The sequence below is a fragment of the Tachyglossus aculeatus genome, unplaced genomic scaffold, assembly GCF_015852505.1.
Source record: "Tachyglossus aculeatus isolate mTacAcu1 unplaced genomic scaffold, mTacAcu1.pri scaffold_87_arrow_ctg1, whole genome shotgun sequence".
NCBI classification, from domain to species: domain Eukaryota; kingdom Metazoa; phylum Chordata; class Mammalia; order Monotremata; family Tachyglossidae; genus Tachyglossus; species Tachyglossus aculeatus.
Genome location: NW_024045095.1, coordinates 142,918 through 165,080, shown reverse-complemented (window position 1 = coordinate 165,080; position 22,163 = coordinate 142,918). Strand labels below are relative to the sequence as shown.

Sequence of the window (22,163 nt, the reverse complement as noted above, 5' to 3'; positions counted from 1 at the left end):
TTGGCTGACTCTCCTTGGAAAATCGTAATTCTGAAATATTGTGAGACAGACAAAATTCATGTTTTTAGCCCACCGTTTCTCTTTTGGCAGATCGCCAGGACTGTTTAAAAAATATCGGAATAGACAGTGTAATGTGATTTCTTGCTTCCAATCAAGTGGTCCTTAAAGGAATCCCGTGACTGATGGGCTTTACTGTTGTTGTCGTATGCCTTTGAGTTGTTTCTCACCCATGGTGACTCCTTGGACATGTCTTCTCCGGAACAACCAATTTTCTTCTGTATTTGTTCTGGTTCATAGTCCATTGCATTTTCTTGGTCAAAAATATGGAATTCCTTTTCTATTGCCTTCTTTCCCGTGTTGCTGCTGCCCAGCACAGGTGAATCAACTTTGTCTGATGCTTTGGCTTAGACCTTTCCATTATGGGTAACCCCAATGAGAGAATAACTCTCTTGCTCTAGACTCTGAGCTTCATCAGCATACACAAACTATACCACCACGATTAGGTGTAGATTCAAAGGAGAGTGAGATTTATTAGAAAAAGGAAATTAGATTGCTTGAATTGTGAAACATCCTCATGCGACAGATATGCTCTCTAGAGGAATATATTTACTGCTGGACACTATCTCCCAGTGGAAAGATGATAGGACTGGGAGAGAGACTCCTCACTCTCGGCTGCAAGGCTCTCCATCACCTCACCCCCTCCTACCTCACCTCGCATCTTCCCTTCTACAGCTCAGCCTGCACCCTCTGCTCCTCTGCCGTTAACATCCTCACTGTACCTCGTTCTCGCTTGCCCCGCCATCGACGCCGGCCCACGTCCTCCCCCTGGCCTGGAATGCCCTCCCCCGGCACATCCGCCAAGCTACCTCTCTTCCCCCCTTCAAAGCCCTACTGAGAGCTCACCTCCTCTAGGAGGCCTTCCCAGACTGAGCCCCCTTTTTCCTCTCCTCCTCCCCATGCCCCCACCCTACCTCCTTCCCCTCCCCACAGCACCTGTATATATGTTTGTACAGATTTATTACTCTATTTATTTTACTTGTACATATTTACTATTCTATTTATTTTGTTGATGACATGCATCTACCTTTATTTCTATTTATTCTGATGACTTGACACCTGTCCGTATTTTTGTTTTGTTGTCTGTCTCCCTCTTCTAGACTGCAACTTGTACTTCCCAAGCGCTTAGTACAGTGCTCTTCACACAGTAAGAGCTCAATAAATACGATTGAATGAATGAATGAGAGACCTGGATATGGGAAGCAGCATGGCCTAGGGCATAGAGCACAGGTTTGGGAGGCAGAAGGACCTCGGTTCTAATCCCGCCTCCACCACATAGCTGCTGTGTGACCTTGAGCAAGTCACTTCACTTCTCTGTAACTCAGATTTGTACCTCAGATTTGTAAAATGGGGATTAAGAATGAGAACCCCATGTGGGACAGAGTCTATGTCCAACCTCATTAACTTGTATTTACCCCAGAGCTTAGAACAGTGCTTGGCACATTGTAAGTGCTTAAAGAGTACCGTAACCATTATTCTTCTTATTATTCTTATTATTAGTTCCTGCTCTGCTCCTGGACTGCTGGGTGATGGTGGACAAGCCACTAAATCTCTTAATAATGATATTAATGATAAGTGGGCAGGAAATGTGTGCATCAACTCTGTTATATTGTACTCTCCAATGTGCTTCGTACAGTGCTCTGCATATAGTAAGTGCTCAATAAGTAGGATTGATTGCTTGTTTCAGAATAGTTATAGTATTTGTTAAGGATTTACTCTGTGTTATACACAGGAATAAATTCAGGATTAATTATTTTTGTTATTATTTTATTAAGGTATTTGTTACATCCTATGCGCTAAGCACTGTACTAAATATTATGATAGATAAAAGATAATCATTGCAGACAAGCAGTGTGACCTAGTCAATAAATCATGGCCCTGGGAGTCAGAACAATGAGGGTTTTAATCCTGGATCTTCTACTTGCCTGTTGCTGGCCCTTGGGCAGATCACTTTAACATAATACTAATAATATTGTTGGGTGCTTATTATGTGCCAAGCACTGTTATAAACACTAGGGTAGATACAAGTGATCAGGTTGTATCATTTCTGGCTCACAGTCTTAATCCCCATTTTACAGATGAGGTAACTGAGGCACAGAGAAGTTAAGTGACTCACCCAATGTCACACATCTGACAAGTGGCAGAGTCGTGATTAGACCCCACCACCTGTGACTCCCAACCCCGGCTTCTTTCCACTAAACCAGGATGCTTTAACATGTCAACATGTGGGACACAGACCCTATCCAACCTTTCCCAGTGCTTGGAAAAGTGCCTGGCACATAGTTAGCACTTAACAGATAGTTTTTCAAAATGGGGGAACTGAGTCCAAGTAGGAGGGGGTAGAATTTAATTCCCATTTTACATTTGGGAAACTGAGGCACAAAGACATTAAATGAATTGGTCAAGGTCACACAGCAGGCAGGTGGGAAAGCTGGAATTAGAACTCAAATCCTGTGACTTCCAGGTCTGTGCTCTTTCCATTAGGCCAGACTGCTTCTCTTGTGCCTCAGTTTTCTCCATTGCAAAATGGAGATAAAACTTTCCCCCACCCTACTTTTTAGATTGTGAGCCCTATGTGGAAGGAGGACTGTTTCCTACCCAATTAGCCTGTATTCTGGTACTTAACACAGTGCCTGGCACATGGTGAGCCCTTAATGAATAAAAAAAATTATCACCTCACTAGAAATGAAAGGCATGCATATCCAGAAAAGATACAGAGTTTCTTTTGCAGTGTTCCCATATCCATCGACACAGTATTGTAAGTGGTATTCAATTATAAGTAGAATGAACTGGTCACTGCAATTTTCTAAATGCTATTTATGATGTTTGATTTTGCAATCATTTCAGGTAAATATTCCTCATTCCCAGGGTGGAAAATAGGAACATCTTCACAGAATTTGTTCTTTTATGTCTGTCAAGTGATAGAAGCAGCAGTGAAGCAGCGTGGATAGTGAAGCAGTGTGGCTCAGTGGAAAGAGCCCGGGTTTTGGAGTCGGAGGTCATGGGTTCGAATCCCGGCTCTGCCACATGTCTGCTGTGTGACCTTGGGCAAGTCACTTCACTTCTCTGAGCCTCAGTTCCCTCATCTGTAAATGGGGATTGACTGTGAGCCCCACGTGGGACAACCTGATCATGTTATATCCCCCAGCGCTTAGAACAGTGCTTTGCACATAGTAAGAGCTTAACAAATGCCATTATTATTATTATTATAGAAACTTGCAGATATTCTGCTTTGGGCTCTTCCTCTCCTGGTATTTTGCAAACCTCTTAGGGAATCTCGTCATCCTCATCACTGTCAGAAGTAGTTCTCTCATCAAACAGCCCTGGTACTTCTTCCCCTGCCACTTGTCCCTCATGGACTTCTGATACAGTGACTCCCAAACTGGTCAGAGATTTGCTGAGAAGAAAACCATTTCCTTCCGTGATTGCATGATTCAGCTCTTTACCATGCACTTATTTGGTGGAGTTGAGGTCTTCATCCTTGTGGGGATGGCCACGATCGTTATATTGCCATCTGCAAACACTTGCTCTATGTGGTTGTCATGAACAAGCAGCAGTGTGCTACAGTGGCTGCAGTGTGCTGGGGAGGAAGATATCTCCATTCCATCGTTCATGGCTCCGTGTCATTTTTTTGCCCTTCTGTGGCCCCTATAAGATCGATCAATATTTCTGCGATGTTTACCCTCTCTTGGAACTGGCCTGCTCAGACACTGACTTGACTAGATTTTTAGTCCTCGCCGATTCAGGGAAAACTGTACTGATCTCATTTGTAGTCTTGGTCTTCTCTTACATCACCATTTTAGCCAGTCTGAGGACCCGCTCTTCAGAAGGACATCACAAAGCCCTCTCCACTTGTGCTTCCCTCATCACCATGGTGGTATTGTTTTTCTTGCCCTCCATCTTCATTTACCACCGGCCGGCCCAGTCCTTCCCCGAGGATAAGGTGCTTGCTCTGTTTACACCATCATCGCCCCCATGTTCAACCCTTTCATCTACATGCTGAGGAACAGAGAGATGAAAATGGCCGTGAAAAAGGTGTGGTGTTGGAAGCCTCATTTGGAAGGAAAATCAGCCAGGTGGAACACATGTCTACATCTCCTTCCCCTTCTGTGTTTGACTTATTCTATCTACCCAGTTCTGTTCTGTTCAATTAACATGAGTTTTCTCCTAGGCTCAGGGTATATGTGACTTTCAATCAATCAATCAATCAATTAATCAATCAATCAATCAATCAATCAATTGTATTTATTGAGCGCTTACTGTGTGAAGAGCACTGTACTAAGCGCTTGGGAAGTACAAGTTGGCAACATATAGAGACAGTCCCTACCCAACAGTGGGCTCACAGTCTAAAAGGGGGAGACAGAGAACAAAATCAAACATACTAACAAAATAAAATGAATAGAATAGATATGTACAAGTAAAATAAATAAATAAATAGAGTAATAAATATGCATAAACATATATACATATATACAGGTGCTGTGGGGAAGGGAAGGAGGTAAGATGGGGGTATGGAGAGGGGGACGAGGGGGAGAGGAAGGAAGGGGCTCAGTCTGGGAAGGCCTCCTGGAGGAGGCCAGGACTTTCAACTTTCAACTTTCAACTGTTTATCAGACTGTAACATCCCTTCCTCCACCACAATGTCTATATTTAATACAGACATCCAGACTTTTATGCCATTTCGAATAAAATACTTTCAGAGAAAGGAATAACTCCTGCTTACTGCGATGGAAAACTAATTATGGCCTTTAGTTGATGTTGAAATTAATTGTAAGCTTCAGAGAGTGGGAATTATGTCTCTGATATATGCTGTGCAGTGATGGCAGATGTGGGTTTTAGCAGTTACAGTTTCTATTACATGTTTATGTGCAAAGCAGGGTTTTCAGTGGTTTCTACTCATAAAATTGCCTCAGTCTATTCTTGCTGGTAGGTGAGGCACGGAGCTGGGTTTGAAAACTCTTTTCAGATATAGGGGAGGTGGCATGGAGCATGGCTTAGTGGAAAGAGCCTGGGCTTGGGAGTCAGAGGTCGTGGACTCTAATCCCACTTCTGCCACTTGTCTGCTGTGTGCCTTTGGGCAAGTCACTTCACTTCTCTGGGTCTCAGTTCCCTCATCTGTAAAATGGGGATGAAGTCTGTGAGCCCTAAGTGAGACATCCTGATTACCTTGTATCTACCCCAGTGCTTAGAACAGAGCTTTGCACATAAGTGCTTAACAAATGCAATCAATATTATTTAATGATGTTGCCTAGTGTAAAGAGCACGAGCCTAGTAGTCAGAGGATTTGGGTTCTAATCCTGTTTCTGTTGCTTGGATGCTGGGTGACCTTGGGTAAGTCATGTATCTTCTCTGTACCTCGGTTAGGTCACCTGTAACATGAGAATTGAGACAGTGAGACCCATGGAGATATAGACTGTGCCCAACCTGATTATCTTGTATCTACTCCAGCACTTAGTACTGTGCCTGGCACAGAGTAGAAACTTAACATTAAAAAAAGTCATCTTCACTTTGCTCTGTCTATTGGTGAATAACTTTTGCTAAGAGGATAATTTACCAGGCTTAGGTAGTTTAAAGGTGTTGGGGAGGCCTGGAATTGCTCAGTGGAAAGGATTTATTTGGGATCAGATTTTTTCATTTAAGGAAAGGGGACTGTGTTCTAGGTGTACCTTCCTCTGCACTTGCAACTGTGATGTAAGGATTTAGGACTTGAAAGAGCAAGAAAGTCAGAATTTGGAGATGGCTGCTGATAAGGGTAGGGACCGTCTCTATACGTTGCCGACTTGTACTTCCCAAGTGCTTAGTACAGTGCTTTGCACACAGTAAGAGCTCAATAAATACGATTGAATGAATGAATGAATAATGGGAAAAAATGTAAAAACTATTAGAATGGATAATAAATACTGGGAAATGCAATTATCAAAAGTCTAGAGACAATAATGTGCATATCCATGGAGTTTAAAGAATAGGATGTAGAAGCCAGAGGGGCAATAAGGAACCACCCCCATGAGAATGTTCAGATATCTTTGTTACCATTTTATTTTATAACGTGAAGCTTATTTGCCCGTCATTGGCAGGTAAAATATCAGTTTATTGTCAGAAGCATGATGAGGGGTGTTAACGTCAGTGATTTTTTTTAATGGCATTTGTCTACTATGTGCCAGGCAGTGTACTTTAGTGCTGGGGTAGATACAATCCAAACAGGTTGTATATAGTCCATGTCCCACGTGGGACACACAAGCTTAATTCCCGTTTTACAGATGAGGTAACTAAGGCATAGAGAACCTGAGTGAATTGCCCAACATCACATTGCTGGCAAGTGGCGGAGGCAGGAATAGAACCCAGGTCCTCCCAAGCCCGTGTTCTATCCACTAGGTCACTCTGCAAAAGTTAAGACTGTGACTTGAATGTGTCTGCTTATTGTGATAGTGTACTCTCTGAAGCACTTAAAACAGCATTCTGCACACACTAAGTGCTTAATAAATATGACTGAATGAATTGAACGATTTACTTTAGGCTAGATTTCAAGTTGGGTTTAGATCCCAGGGAGGAATTGGGATGTAGTGGCAAACTGGCTTCCCCAAAGATGTATGGAGTGGTACCTTGAAGAGATGGAGATGAGCACGGCAGAGCAGGGCATAGCTGGCCCCGAGAGAGCTGAGGAAACGGACCTGGAGGAGCCAACGGGAGCCAGGCTGGACTGGTCACAGCTGAGGAGAGCTCGATGCAGCCGTGCAGGCTCTGAGCAGGACTTAGCTTGGAGGTGTCTCTGCTTACTATCATTCAACCTATCAATTTTTCTTGGGAGGCAGCAGCATGGTGTAGTGACTAGAGCATGGACCTGGGAGTCAGAAGGTCCTGGGTTCTAATCCCAGCTCCACCTTGGGTGACCTTACTGGGTGACCTTGGGCGTCACACCACTTCTCCGGACCTCAATTACCTCATCTGGAAAATGGAGATTAAGATTGTGAGCCCCGTGTGGGACAGGGACTGTGTCCAAACCCTTTAGCTTGTATCCACTCCAGTGCTTATCAGTAATAATAATAGTGATGATGATGATGGTATATGGTAAGTGCTTACTATGTGACAAGCACTATTCTAAGCTCTGGGGCGGGGGAATACAAGGTAATATGAGGTTGTCCCACGTGGGCCTCACAGTCGTAATTCCCATTTTACAGATGAGGGAACTGAAGCACAGCGACGTGAAGTGATTTTCCCAAAGTCACACAGCTGACAAATGGCAGAGCTGGGACTAGAACCCACCACCTGTGACTCCCAAGCCCGGGAACTTTCCACTGAGCAACGCTGCTTCTCTAGTACAGTGCTTAACAAAGACCATTATTATTATTATTATTATTATTGTTATTATTATTATTACTTATTGAGTGCTTACCTTGTGCAAGGCACTGTATTAAGTACTTGGAGGTGTACAGTAAAACCAAGTAGGTAGATGCAATACCTGTCCTCAGAGCATACAATCAAGACTGATAGAAAGAAGATAAAAAGCAAACAAAAACAAAAACAAAAACAGGAAAACATTATTTAGAGGAACAGGTAAAGTCTAAGGGCAGTAACATAAATCCTGATCTCCTACTAGACCTTGGCCTTCAAATCTTGCTCCACTTACACCAATTTATTCATTCATTCATTCATATTTATTGAGCGCTTACTGTGTGCAGAGCACTGTACTAAGTGCTTTGGAAGTACAGGTTGGTAACATATAGAGACGGCCCCTACCCAGCAACGGGCTCACAGTCTAGAAGGGGGAGACAGACAACAAAACGAAACGTGTAGGCAGGTGTCAAAATCGTCAGAAAAATATGGAACGCCTCACGAATTTGCATGTCATCCTTGCACTTGGGTCTATACCCATTAAGGACTATAATGGCCCAGCACCACAAGATTTATGTTACTTATTACTTTACTAGTTCTTCTCTATGGTGTTTTCTTGTTTTTGTTTTATGAGTTCCTTCAGTGTTTTCATAACTGCTTAATTCAGTAGCCAACTGGTGGAATGAAATAGTTCAAAGTTAAGAATGAATGACCCTTTATTCCTTAGGCTGACAGTTAGGGTTAAACATTTGCTTTCTGTAACTGGCTCATGAAGCAATCTATAGTATTTATTGAGTGCTGACTGTATGCAGAACAGAATTCTAAACCAATGAGGGAATCCGATAGAGGTAAAAGATGTGATCCCTGTGCTCAATGATCTTACAATCTATTGGGGGTGACAGGTAAAGAATAATTTCCAATTAGATGAAAGAGAACATGGAAAGATGGATAAATGAATAAATAAGTAGTTAAATAATAGCATAAATCAACCTTTGTGTGCCTAACGGGTAAGAATGGCCACAAAGGAACTGAGTGAGTAGTTAAGAGGGTATAATATGGGGAGAAGAAAATGATCAGCAAAGAGTTCAATTAAAGTAAATCAATCAATCAATCGTATTTATTGAGCGCTTACTATGTGCAGAGCACTGTCGAAAGTCGAAAATATGGGCAAAGCTAAAGAATCAATTAGCAGTGCCCATGAGCTGGTTTTCAACATGTTGAAGAAAAATTCCTGGTTTGTTCCACAACCACCTCTGATAATAATAATAATAATAATAATAATAATAATAATAATAATAATAATAATAATTGTTAAGCACTTACTATGTTCCAGGCACTGTACTAAACACTGGAGTGGATATAAGAAAATTGAGTAGGACATAGTCCTTGTCCCACGTGGAGCTCATAGTCTCAAAGGAAGAACTTCAGGGACTTTGGGATCTGGTAGGGTCCCTGGACCTTTAACAGCTAGCTGCATCTTCTGGGAGAAACTTTTCCCAAAGATAGCTCTGCCCCAAATATTTTCTGGGTTGAGGGGGAAAACTTTGTAGTTGTCTCTTTTTTTTTTCCTCTGAGCTAAGACATAGGTGGGCGCATGCCTCAGACATACCCAAGGAAATAAATTTGACTCCCGGGAAACCAGAGATGACTCGAGATTCAGAAACTCCAGTTTCTCGGAAACTGCCCCCATCCACTGTGAAGGTTGCACTTCCACTGAGACTTGAGTTCTGTCCTGATGCAGCTGTGAAAAGCCTTTTGGTACACATGACTGGAAATAAAGATTCAAGCACACAGAAATGCATCAATGTGGGAAGATTCACAAAGGGGTGAGTTTTTTTTTCTTTTTTATAACATGACCATTCTCTCTTGATCTTTCAGTTCTCAGGCTTTAGTCCATGGACTTTTCCTGTGCAGGTCCATGGTCATTTTAGTATAAAAAGAAAGCCATATTGCAAAGACCTAGGTTCAAATTGGCTGACTCTCCTTGGAAAGCTGAGCATAAATTTTGGTCTTCATTTAAATCACAGCATAATTCTAAAATAACGTGAGGTAGACCAGACTCATTTTTAACCCTCCATATCTCTTTTGGCAGATCTCAAAATCTGTTTTAACAATATCTGAATAAACACTTTTATGTGATTTCCTGGCCCTAACCAGGTAGTTCTTAAAGGAATCCCATGAATGATGGGCTTTGTTAGAGACAGAAAATCAGATTCTTGAATTTCTGAAACTCCTCATGTGACAGATATCATCTATAGAGACATATATTTATTCTTGGCCACCATGGGCCAGTGAGAAGATCATAGGACTGCGAGAGGGAGACCTGGATCTAGTCTCAGCTCTGCCCCTGGACTGCTGGACTGCTGGGTGACCGTGAGCAAGTCACTCAATCTCTTATTAACAATACTGAGAATAGGCAGCGATTGTGTCTACCAATTCAGTGATATTGTACTCTCCCAAGTGCTTAGTACAGTGCTCTGCATGCAGTATGTCCTCAATAAATACTATTGAATGAATGAATAAGATTGATTGCTTGATTTATAATAGGGTATTAGGCACTTACTCTGTGTTATGCACAGGAATTCATGAGGGATAATTATTATTTTTTATGATTTTTATCATGGTTCTTGTTAAAGCCATATTATTGTCAAGCACTTCACTAAGCACTGGGATAGATACAAGATAATCAGTCCAGGCACAGTCCCTATACCATCTGAGTCTCTCAGTTTAGGTAGGAGGGCGGTAGGCTTCAATGAGGAAACTGAGGCACAGAGATGTTAAATGATTTGGTCGAGGTCACACAGCAGGCAGGTGGCAAAACTGGAATTAGAACCCAAATTTCATGACTCCCAGGTCCATGCTCTTTCCATTAGGCTGGGCTTCTTCTTGTGTGCTTCAGTTTTCTCAGCTGTAAAATGGGGATTAAATTTTTCCTCTCTCTACTTCTTAGATTGTGAGCCCAATATGGGAGGACTGTTTACTATATGATTAGTCAGTATTGCAGTTCTTAACACAATGCCTGACACGTAGTGAGTGCTTAATAAACAAAAAAATTTATCATCTCTCTAGAAATTAAAGGGATGTACATTCAGAAAAGATATTAAATTTATCTTGCAGTGTTCTCATACACATTGAAACAATACTGCAGGTCGTATTCAATTATATGTGCAATGAGCTGCAATTTTCTAAATGTTTGCAGTGTTTCATTTTGTAATCATTTCAGATGAATATTCCTTATTCCCAGGATGGAAAATAGGAACAATGTCACAGAATTTGTTCTCTTAGGACTGTCCAGTGAAAGAAATTTGCAGATATTCTGCTTTGGGCTGTTCCTCTCCTGTTACGTTGCAATCCTGTTGGGGTATTTCCTCATCCTCATCACCATTAGAGGCAGTTCCCTTATCAAGCAGCCCATGTATTTCTTCCTTTGCCATTTATCCCTCATGGATGTCTGCTACACTTCCATGGTTATTCCCAAACTGGTCCGAGATTTGCTGTCTGAGAAGAAAACCATCTCCTTCAGTGACTGCATGATGCAGCTCTTTACCATGCACTTATTTGGTGGAGTTGAGGTCTTCATCCTTGTGGGGATGCCCTATGATCACTATGCTGCCATCTGCAAACCCTTGCATTATATGGTCATCATGAACAAGCAGCGGTGTGCCACAGTGGTTGCAGTGTGCTGGGGAGGAGCATTTCTCCATTCCATCGTTCAGTGGCTCTTTGTCATTTTTTTGCCCTTCTGTGGCCCCAATAAGATCGATCACTATTTTTTTGTGATGTTTACCCTCTTCTGGAACTGGCCTGCATGGATACTGTCGTGATAAGATGTTTAGTCCTTGCCAATTCAGGGACAATTGTATTTATCTCATTTATAGTCTTAATCTTCTCTTACATCATCATTTTAGACAGTCTGAGGACCCCCTCTTCAGAACGACGTCACAAAGCCCTCTCCACCTGCGCTTCCCATATCACCGTGGTGGCACGGCTTTTCTTGCCCTACATCTTCATTTACCTCCGGCTGGCCCAGACCTTACCCGATGATAAGGTGTTCGCTCTGTTTTACACCATCATTGCCCCCATGTTCAACCCCCTTATCTACACGCTGAGGAACAGAGCAATGAAAACGGCCATGAGGAAGGTGTGGAACTGTAAACTGCATTTAGAGAGAAAATCATGCAGATGAAATGTATTCCTATGTCTCCCTCCATTCTTAGCTATCTTTGGTGTCATTAACCTACTCATTTGGGTACATTCCAAATGCACTGCAAACAATAGCACTGCAAATACAGGTTTCTTTGTCCATAGGCTTGGAAGGAACATGATGTCTACTTGTGTTTTAGATTATAATCCCTTATTTTTATGGTATATGTTAAGTGCTTACTATGGTTCAAACACTGTTCTAAGCGCTGGGATAGGTGCAAGTTAGTGAGGTTGGCAACAATCCCTGTCCTGCATGGCACTCATAGTCTAAGTAGGAGGAAGAACAGGCAAACTGAGGCACAGATAAGTTAAGTGATTTGCCCAAAATCAAACAAACAGCAGGCAATTGGCAGAATTGGGATTAGAGCCCAGGCCTCTGACTCCCTGGCAAATGATCTTTCCATTAGGCCATGATGCTTCTTCCTCCAACTCAGTGACTGTATCTTACCCAGTTGTGTATTTCCTTATTTAATTTGAAATGACATTGTCACTAAAAAAAAGTTTCTGCTTAATGAGATGAAAAATTAATTATGATGCTAAAATTAATTATAAACTTCTAGGGTAGGGAACAGAAATTATGTTTTGGTATGGGTTGTGCTGCGTCAGCAAATGTTAGTTTTCAGTGAGTTCTTCTGTGGGATATGCATAAGTCACTCCCTGGTGGTAGGTGAGGCACAGAAGGAGCTTCACTGACTCTTTTAGAACTTTAGGAGATTATTTAAGGTTTTGCATCATCAAATATTCTGGTGTCAACTTATGTTGTTAGATTAACTCCATAGGCTAATGAAGTGGGTGGTGGGAGGTGGGTGCTGGAGCTGGTTCATGCAAAATATTTCACAAGCATTTTCACAGGCATTTTAAGAAAGGGGGAGGAAGAATTTAGGTGGCAACCTCTTCATTTGAGGTGGGTTTGAGAGAATATAGCACTCAAATAAAAGGAAGAGCAGCTTGTTACATATGAACTTAGCCTTCAGAGTATAAAGTGAGTATAATCAGGATCTGATTTAGTTAGTATTATTAGTTGGACTAGGGTTTAGGTTATTTTTAAGATTAGATTTCAGGTAAGGGGTAATGTTAGGGATAGGTCTGAGGCAAGGCTAGCATACATATTCTCCTGCTATTCATTCATTCATTCATTCATTCATTCATTCAATTGTATCTATTGAGCACTTACTGTATGCAGAGCACTGTACTAAGCACTTGTAAAATACAAGTCGGCAACATATAGAGATTGTCCCTACCCAACAACAGGCTCACAGTCTACAAGGGGGAAACAGACAACAAAACAAAGCATCTGGACAGGTGTCAAGTCATCGGAATAAATAGAAATAAAGCTAGATGCACATCATTAACAAAATAAATAGAATAGTAAATATGTACAAGTAAAATAAATAGAGTAATAAATCTGTACAAACATATATACGGGTGCTGTGGGGAGGGGAAGGAGGTAGGGCAGGAGGATGGGGAGGAGAAGAGGAAAAAGGGGGCTCAGTCTGTGAGCAGGCCAGCAAGGCCAATGCTGTAAGTGAAAATGAGCACTTGGAGAGGAGGTGTGACTGACGTCCATAACCCTACTCAACACAGCCAGGCCTTTGTCCCCTGTCATTCCCAGACATCATTCCCACTCCATTTTCAAGTCAGGCTTGTAGTAATAATAATAATAATAATAATAATAACAATAACAATAATAATAATAATAATAATAATATAATAATGTGTTTCGTTATGCACTTCCAATGTGCTGAGCCCTGTACTAGAGACAAGCTAATCAGATCCCACATGGGGCTCAGGCCTAAAGAGGAGGGAGAACTGGGAATCCCCATTTTGCAGATGAGGGAACTGAGGCCCAGAGAAGTGAAGTGACTTGACCATGATCATACAGACGAAATTTGGTGGAGCTTGGTTTAGAGCCCATATCGCTCGGACTCCCAGGACCGTGCTTTACTCACTAAACCACTGCTAGTAGAGATGGGATTAGAACCCAGGTCGTCTGGCTCCCAGTTCTCTGCTGTTTCCTGTAGAACATACTGCTTCGTACTGCCTTTTCAGGGCTGAATTCATGGAAAATTAAAGACTTTTCTTATAACCACAAGATAAATGAACAGATGAGACCCGTGGACATGTTTTAGGGGGTATGTTCTGCCTTCTTTCACCATCACCCTGTATGCACAACTCTGTTTATCCTGAAAGGATTTCCAAATAGTTAATGGAGTTTTGGATTTGGAATTCAGGAAACTGTTTGACCAATGTAATGACTTTAGGCAAATTACCTAACAACTTTCTGCCTCAATTTCTCAGTCTGTAAAATGGAGATTAAAGCTGACCTCTCTGTTTCTCTTTTCCCCTTCTGGTCACACTGTTTCCATCTTCTCTGCTTTTGGGCTTCCCCTCCTTCCCCCCACCCACACCTCTACACATACTAGTGGCCCCACCCCCTGTTCTGTAGACTGTTCTCAGTTCCTCTGGAAGTATGTGTCAACCTACTTTGTTACAATGTACACTTTCAAGTGTTTAATGCAGTAAGCACCCAGGATATTCAATAAGTATGATATTATTTATCCTTTGTCATTGTCCTCTAGAAAATATGGCCACCGAAAAGGACACACAGATGGTACCTCATGTATGTGAGAAGTCTGTGTTATCCAATCAGTCAATCAATCAACCGTATTTATTGAGCATTTCCTATGTGCAGAGCACTGTTCTAAGTGCTTGGGAGAGTACAACAGAATTAGCAGACATGTTCCCCATCCACAACAAGCTTACAGTACTGCTGGGGCTATTGAACTTGTGTATCATTAGTATGCTTGTGAGGAACTCACCCTAATTTCTGGAAGTCAGATGATGTGCAAATGGGCTTGGCCAATGGAACATCAGGTGTGGGGTTAGATTCAGGGCACATTTATTATGGCCCGGTGAGAACCTCTAATTTGGCTTGTGCAGGACTCTACCTTGAGCACCACAGTACCAATTCTTACATTTAGTCACATTGGAAGATCCTTGCTAGACTATGAATGTCTTGTGGACTGGGATTATGTCTTGTAACTCGATTGCACTCTCCCAAATGTTTAGTACGGTGCTATGCACTGAGAAAATGCTCAATAAATGATATCGCTTGATTTGTGGCCCAGAAGGTCACTGATTTGAGTGACCGTACCCATGCCCAGAACAGTCGTCTTAGGGGCAGCCCTGGGCACCTCTTTGGGGGCTTGAGTGAGTGCTCTTGTTGCCCAGGTGTGATTCCTGGGAACCCACATTGCCTCAGAGAGGGGGTATCCTGTGGGAGGGAGGAGGAAGTGTGCAGTTTATGAAATAAGGGTTTGACTGGTTTACAGATACAACTGGGCCCCCTAAATGATCTACCCCCCCCCCTTAGTAGAAGGGGTTGAATTATGACTACCAATAAACCTTGTTGCCTAAGATTGATATCTGCTAGTCATGTGATGCAATCTGATCCCAGCCTGGCACCCATCCTTCATTCCCTACCCCGCTCTGTTACAGGCTTACTACACCTTTTCCCTCTCCTCTCTCCAAGGCTGTTGAAGGCTGCTCCTTGGGAGACATTTGGTAGAATTTCCTTGTTTTCTCAGAAATGCCATGCATTCATTCATTCAGTAGTATTTATCGAGACCTTATGGTGTGGAAAGCACCGTACTAAGTGCTTAAGAGAGTACAATACACCAAGAAACAGACACATTCCCTGCCATGCTCTGGGAGTCAGAAGATCTGTGTTTTCTAGCCCCTTGTTCTGCCGGAGGCTGGATAACGTGGGCAAAGATGGTGCTTCACAATGTTCTGTACTCCTGCCCATCTCCTTTCTTGTTGCATTCTGTGCCCCAGAGGAATCACGGTAAGGGAGGAACGAGAGAATGTGGTTGATTCTGTGCAAGCCAAGAGCACTACAGACATTGACATAATTGTTCAGGTCTGGAGTGCTTGTCCATTTTTCCTGATCAATGACTGAGGAATTTAGCACAATTCTCTGGCACTACAGCAAATGTACTGTACATTCAGTGGAAAAACTCCCTGAGCCTAGTCCTTGAGAGAAGCTAAGAGAAGAAAACAGTTCACCTGAGGCAACATTTGAACTCTGTTCCTGTCCAGGGAGAAATGGAAATGAAATCTGGTTTTTGGCTTGTGACACTTTGGAGGGTATCTGGTTAAAATGCTCCTGGAGAATCATTCCCCAGCTCACTTTAAGGCCCCTAAATATTCCTGCTCTCTGCTCATTCCTTTTCAAAACAGCATTTCCAGCGTTTCTTTCATACTTACAGAGAGATTAACTGAATGTGTTTCTTTGTCATGCTAGCAGTGACAGATTTATTTCTTGTGGTCTCGTGAGCTGTGGATGAAAAGATGGCTTAGCTCTTGTGAGTCCAGCAGAACAAATAAATTCTCAGTAAATCTGGGAATCATTTCAGATTCATCAGAGAGAAGAGAAGCTTAACTTGAGGCTAGGGGTGTTTGAGATCCAAACTTTGCAAATTAAGATGGTTGGAACCAGGCAGGACTGAGGAACTTTACTTGTTGGGCTCATTGGAGTTCTTTTCCCCCAAGGGATGCTAGAAATCTACTGGATCCATGAAATTCTACTGGATCCATCAGTCACCATCCATACAATTTTCAGCCTTTCAGCATCAAGAGACTGAATCTTTTCATGTTAGTACCTGTTCTAATTGGGCTGCGGAGAAATGGTATTGGAAGTAAGGATCGTTAAACTTCAGGCCACTCTAAAGGTGGTCATCAGTTAGTATAAAAGGGGAAATCAGGCTGGCAAATATGCATACATCTGAGCAGGAAAAACTGTCCCATTTTCATTTGTCCCCACTGTTAATCTACAATGTGGTGCTGAGTATGTTATTGCTTCTCCACTACCTCAGTTTCACTATTATTTGTCTCTACACAGCCAACACTTGAGTGTACTCTTCTAAACATTTGGGGATGGGGATAATGATGGTATTTTAAAATAGAATATGAACCTAAATGTGAGTGTGCATACACACACACACACACACACACACACACACACACACATGTATCCTGTCAATATATGGTTGGGTTATACAAATGATAGTCTTCTCCTGTCCTGTTCCTTCTCCCTTCCCTTCTTCCTGATTTTCTTCTAGTGGCCTCTCCCCCTTTATTTTTTCTTTTAAATTTTACATTTTCCTGCCTTTAAAAGCACGTTCTGATTTCTGGGCAGGGGTTTCTTTTTTGGTCGTTGTTATTCGACTCCTTCCTTTTATGTGTGTCTATTTTGATTCCAGAATATTTTAAGTCTTCCCAAATACTTGGGAAATTCATTCAATCATATTTACTGAGTGATTACTGTGTGCAGAGCACTGTACTAAGCTCTTGGAAAGTACAATACAGAAATAGAGAAAAACCCAGCCCACAGCTGGCTTCTTCCACAAAGTCGAGGAGACTGTTTGCAAGTATTTTTACTTCGTGTTCAGGTACATCTGACTAGCTCTTTTCCTCTGCTTCTCTCTTTTTTCAAGTCATTTTACTTTCTTCTCCACTTATTTCTCCCGTGTTTTGGGAGTATTTTGTACTTTCAGTTTTCTTTCTTGCAAGCCCGCAACCTTGGTGTCATCCTCGATTCCGCTCTCTCATTCACCCTTCACATCCAAGCCGTCACCAAAACCTGCCGGTCTCAACTCTGCAACATTGCCAAGATCCACCATTTCCTCTCCATCCAAACTGCTACCCTGCTCATTCAAGCTCTCATCCTATCCCGTCTGGACTACTGTATCAGTCTCCTCTCCGATCTCCCATCCTCTTGTCTCTCCCCACTTCAATCTATACTTCACGCCGCTGCCCGAATTGCCTTTGTCCAGAAATGCTCTGGGCATGTTACCCCCCTCCTCAAAAATCCCCAGTGGCTACCAATCAATCTGTGCATCAGGCAGAAACTCCTCACCCTCAGCTTCAAGGCTCTCCATCACCTCGCCCCCTCCTACCTCACCTCCTTTCTCTCCTTCTACAGCCCAGCCCGGACCCTCTGCTCCTCTGCTGCTAATCAACTCACCGTGCGTCGTTCTCGCCTGTCCCACCGTCGAACCCCGGCCCACGTCATCCCCCTAGCCTGGAATGCCCTCCCTCCCCACATCCGCCAAGCTACCTCTCTTCTTCCCTTCAAGGCCCTACTGAGAACTCATCTCCTCCAGGAGGTCTTCCCAGACTGAGCCCCCTCTTTTCTCTCCCCCTCCTTCCCCTCTCCATCCCCCCTGCCTTGCCTCCTTCCCTTCCCCACAGCACCTGTATATATGTATATATGTTTGTATGTATTTATTACTCTATTTATTTATTTTACTTGTACATATCTATTCTTTTTATTTTAGTTTGTTAGTATGTTTTGTTTTGTTCTCTGTCTCCCCCTTCTAGACTGTGAGCCCATTGTTGGGTAGGGACCGTCTCTATATGTTGCCAACTTGTACTTCCCAAGCGCTTAGTACAGTGCTCTGCACACAGTAAGCACTCAATAAATACGATTGATTGATTCCTGCTTTTTCACATACCCATCTTTCTCCTCCGTATATTTCCCTCTTTCTTCTATCTCTCTAGTTTTTGCTCTTATAATCCTAGATTTTCTATTTATCCATTTTTCTAGTTGCTCTCTTTCCCCACACCTGGTCTCGTGGGATCTTACTCTCTGATTCCTTTCCAACACCAGCAGCAGTGTGGGCAGATGAATTAAAAAAAAAAACAAGCACCCATTTTTTAATGGTACTTGTTAATCACTTATTATGTGCCAAGCATTGTACTAAGTGCTGGGGTAAATAATCAAGTTGTATGCAGTCCCTTTCCCAGATGGGACTCACACTCTAAATCAGAGGGAGTAGGATTTAATCCTCATTTTACAGTTGAATTAACAGAAATTAAGTGATTTTACCAAGGTAATGTAGCAGTGAGGATTAGAACCCAGGTCATTTGGCTCCAGACCCGAGCTCTTTCCAATAGCCCAAACTGCTTCCCAGCACTTTAGATACTGTCCATTACTCCCCTTTTCTTGATATTTATTCATTTCTCAAAATCTACACTTTCAATTCCCTTACTCTTAACATTTATTATTGCCTTTGACCTCTTACCCTCCTTCCTCAGTTCTGATACTTCACCTCACATTGTTTGGATTCACTAGTAGTCCTAAATAGCTTTAGGACTAGTAGTCCTACATAGCTATTTCCCTCCTCCCTCTTGATTGTTGTTATGGTATTTGTTAATAATAATGATGGTATTTCTTCAGTGCTTACTATGTTCCAAACACTGTTCTAAGCACTGGAATTACTTGCTATTCATTCAGTCATTAAACCGTATTTATTGAGCGCTTACTATATGCAAAGCACTGTACTAAATTCATTCATTCATCCATTCTCATTGAATTCCCATTTTAAAGATGAGGAAACTGAGGCACAGAGCAGTTAAGTGACTTGCCCAAGGCCATAGAGCAGACAAGTGGTAGAACCAGAATTTGCACTGAGGTCATCTGAGTTCCAGGCCTGTGCTTTATCCACTAGACCACGCTGCTTTTCATTAGAAGGCATTTTTTTCTCAGTTGAGGTGCATTGTGTTCTCGTTTTTTTACAGTTGTCACCTCCCCCCTGCTCGTTGGGGTGATCTGGGGAGGTAGCAGTTTGGAGTAAGTTGCACTGTGCTCCCTCCTAATTATTTCTGGGTACATAGGTATTTGTAACTAAGGGGTAAGCTTAGCAAAGGCTGGCTATCTTTTCCTATATCTAGTTTTTATAGGTGGGTGATAATAACATTAATAATACTATTTATTAAGCATTTACTATGTGCAAAGCACTGTTCTAAGGGCTGGGGAAATAAAAATTGATCAGGTTGTCCCATTTGGAGCTCACAATCGTAATCCCCATTTTACAGAGGAGGTAACTGAGGCACAGAGAAGTTAAGTGACTTGCCCAAAGCCACACAGCTGATAAGAGGCGGAGCTGGGATTAGAACCCACAACCTCTGACTCCCTAGCTCGGGCTCTTTCCACTGAGCCATATTTTATAATTTTCCTGTATACCTCCTGAGTTTGATTCCTCCCAGTAACATCACCCAATGTGGAAAGCATGACATCCAACCCCTGAGAAGCACTCTAAATAATTCTACTAGTTTAAAATATTTATTAAGTGCTGATTGTGTGCAGAACACTGGACTGAGTGCAGGGAAATAACACATCAGTGGAAATTAGACATGGTGCCTGACCCTCATGGTGTTGCAAGAGCCAAAGCTTGGGACTCAGAGGTAGTGGGTTCTAATCCTGGCTCTGTCACTTGTCAGTTATGTGACATTGGGCAAGTCACTTAATTTCTCTGTGCCTCAGTTACCTCATCTATAAAATGAGGATGAAGACTGTGAGCCCCACGTGGGACAACCAGATTACCCCAGCGCTTAGAACAGTGTTTGGCACATAGTATGTGCTTAACAAATGCCAACATTATTGTTATTATTATTATTAACAGTTTAAGTGAGGATAAGGAATTGGAGACAGAAACACCAGGAGTGTAGATACATTAATACACAACATAAAAAGATGAACAAAATAATCTCAAAGTCTTGGAGGCAATGGAGGGAGCAGCTTTTATCTCCGGTCTGGTGTGTATGGAATATGCCAGAAGTCGGGACCCTGGATGGTGGGAGGGAAAGAAGCAGTTATCCTGGAAGCTTTTCTCTGTGACAATGGAGGAATGAAGTTTGAGCAGGAGAAGCTTTTATCCCCATCCTGGTGCATACAAGATAATGCTGAGAGCAAGGACCCTCCGTGGAGGGAGGGAAGGTGGCGGTTACCATGTGCCTTTCTCAGTGGTGATGGAGGGGTCCGAGAGAATATGGGAGCCGCTTTTATCCCAGGTGCACAGATCAGACTGGGAGCAGGGACCCTCGGTGGCGGGAGGGTAGGTGGTAGTTACCACGATGCTTTTATCGGAGAAGATGGAAGAACCCTGAATTGAAATAGCAATAGAAGAAGTCAAGCGTACTCAGCAAAGTCAAAATTAGGAAACATCTACCCTTCTGTCAGTTGCAAAAACTTTTACAAGTCGAAGGACGTGTACCCCTCTCTGTCTTTCCGCCTCTCTCTACATATTAATTCTATGTATCTATATTTCTCAATTTCAAGATGGCCACAATATAAAATAGCATAATAATCAAGGTTTAATAAGACTTTGGTTGAAAACAGGGCTTTTACAATTCTGATCGACTGCATTGATCACCTCTGTCAGAGAGATAATCTTTCCAGATAGAAAATATTTCCCCTGGGAAAGGGGCGGCACAATTGGGAACATTTACCTGTATGGAGATGTTCAAAATAAATTAAACCTTTCCTCAAGATATCTCTGGACCCACAGTTATCTAGTCTTATCACTATTGTTCAGGTTTCTCCCACCAACCCTAATGAATATGGATTTTGGGAAGGGTAGAGGGAACTGTTGGAAATAGAATCTGGAATTTGTATTTCAGAGCCCTTCAACTCTTTTTACTGATCAACCAAATTAATGTTTACAGAGGCTAGGCTCTTTGATCAATATAGTTAAATCCCAGTAAACCATGTCTGTTTGTTTTTTTCTATTATTTCAGGGACAGAACACTTGGCGTTTTTTCACCACCTGCAAAAAGTCAATGGGAAATAAGAAAAATGTCATAGAATTCACTCTCTTGGGACTTTCACAAGACCAGAGCATTCAGATATTTTGCTTTGTGCTGTTTTTGTCCTGTTACATTATCTGCTTAATGGGAAGTCTTCTCATTCACATCAGCGTTGGATGCAGCCATCTTATCAACCAACCTATGCATTATTTCCCACCATACTTGTCTTCCATAGTCATGTGCTATATGTCTACTGTTACCCCTAAAATGATCCGGGACTTACTCTCTAAAATAAAAGTCATTACTTGCAACAAGTGCATGTTGCAACTCTTCAGCATGCACTTCCTTACATGCATCGAAATCTTCATTCTTATGGCAGTGGCAGGCCTCTACACTACATGGTCATCATGAGTAGGAAGAAATGCAAACTCCTGATCTTGGATTCCTGGGTGGGTGGGGCTGTTCACACTTTCCCAAATTGTTCATGGTTTTCTAGTTGCCCTTCTGTGGTCCCAGTGATGTTGACCACTACTTCTGTGATATTTTTCCCTTGCTAAAAGTCGCCTGTGTGGATACCTACCTTGTAAGCATCCTGGTCATGGCAAATTCATGGGTGGTGGCCACTTTCATCATCTCGTTGGTTTATTATGATGTCATATTGTTTTCCCTAAGAACCCATTCCGCAAAAGGGCACCACAGAGCCCTCTCCACCTGTGGATCTCACATCGCGGTGGTCTTCTTATTATTCATGCCCTCCATCTTCACCTACCTGCAACCCCCTCCAGCTACTCTGATAAGGTGTTTTTTCTCTTTTACACTATCATCCCGCCCATGTTCAACCCCTTACCTTACACATTGAGAAATACAGAGATGAAAAATACCATGAGAAACATCTGGTGTAGAAAGCTCTCTTCAGAATGGAATCCTAATTAGCGACATTCCTTCTCTGGGAGTCCACTCTGAGGAAGGGAAAGCGAATTCTG

The 22,163-nt window shown here is 42.4% G+C and overlaps 1 pseudogene; it reads left to right on the top strand.

Annotated features, from left to right (window-relative positions):
- Positions 1-10,631: 10,631 nt before the first annotated feature.
- Positions 10,632-21,591, top strand: LOC119924180 (annotated as a pseudogene).
- The last annotated feature ends 572 nt before the right edge of the window (positions 21,592-22,163 follow it).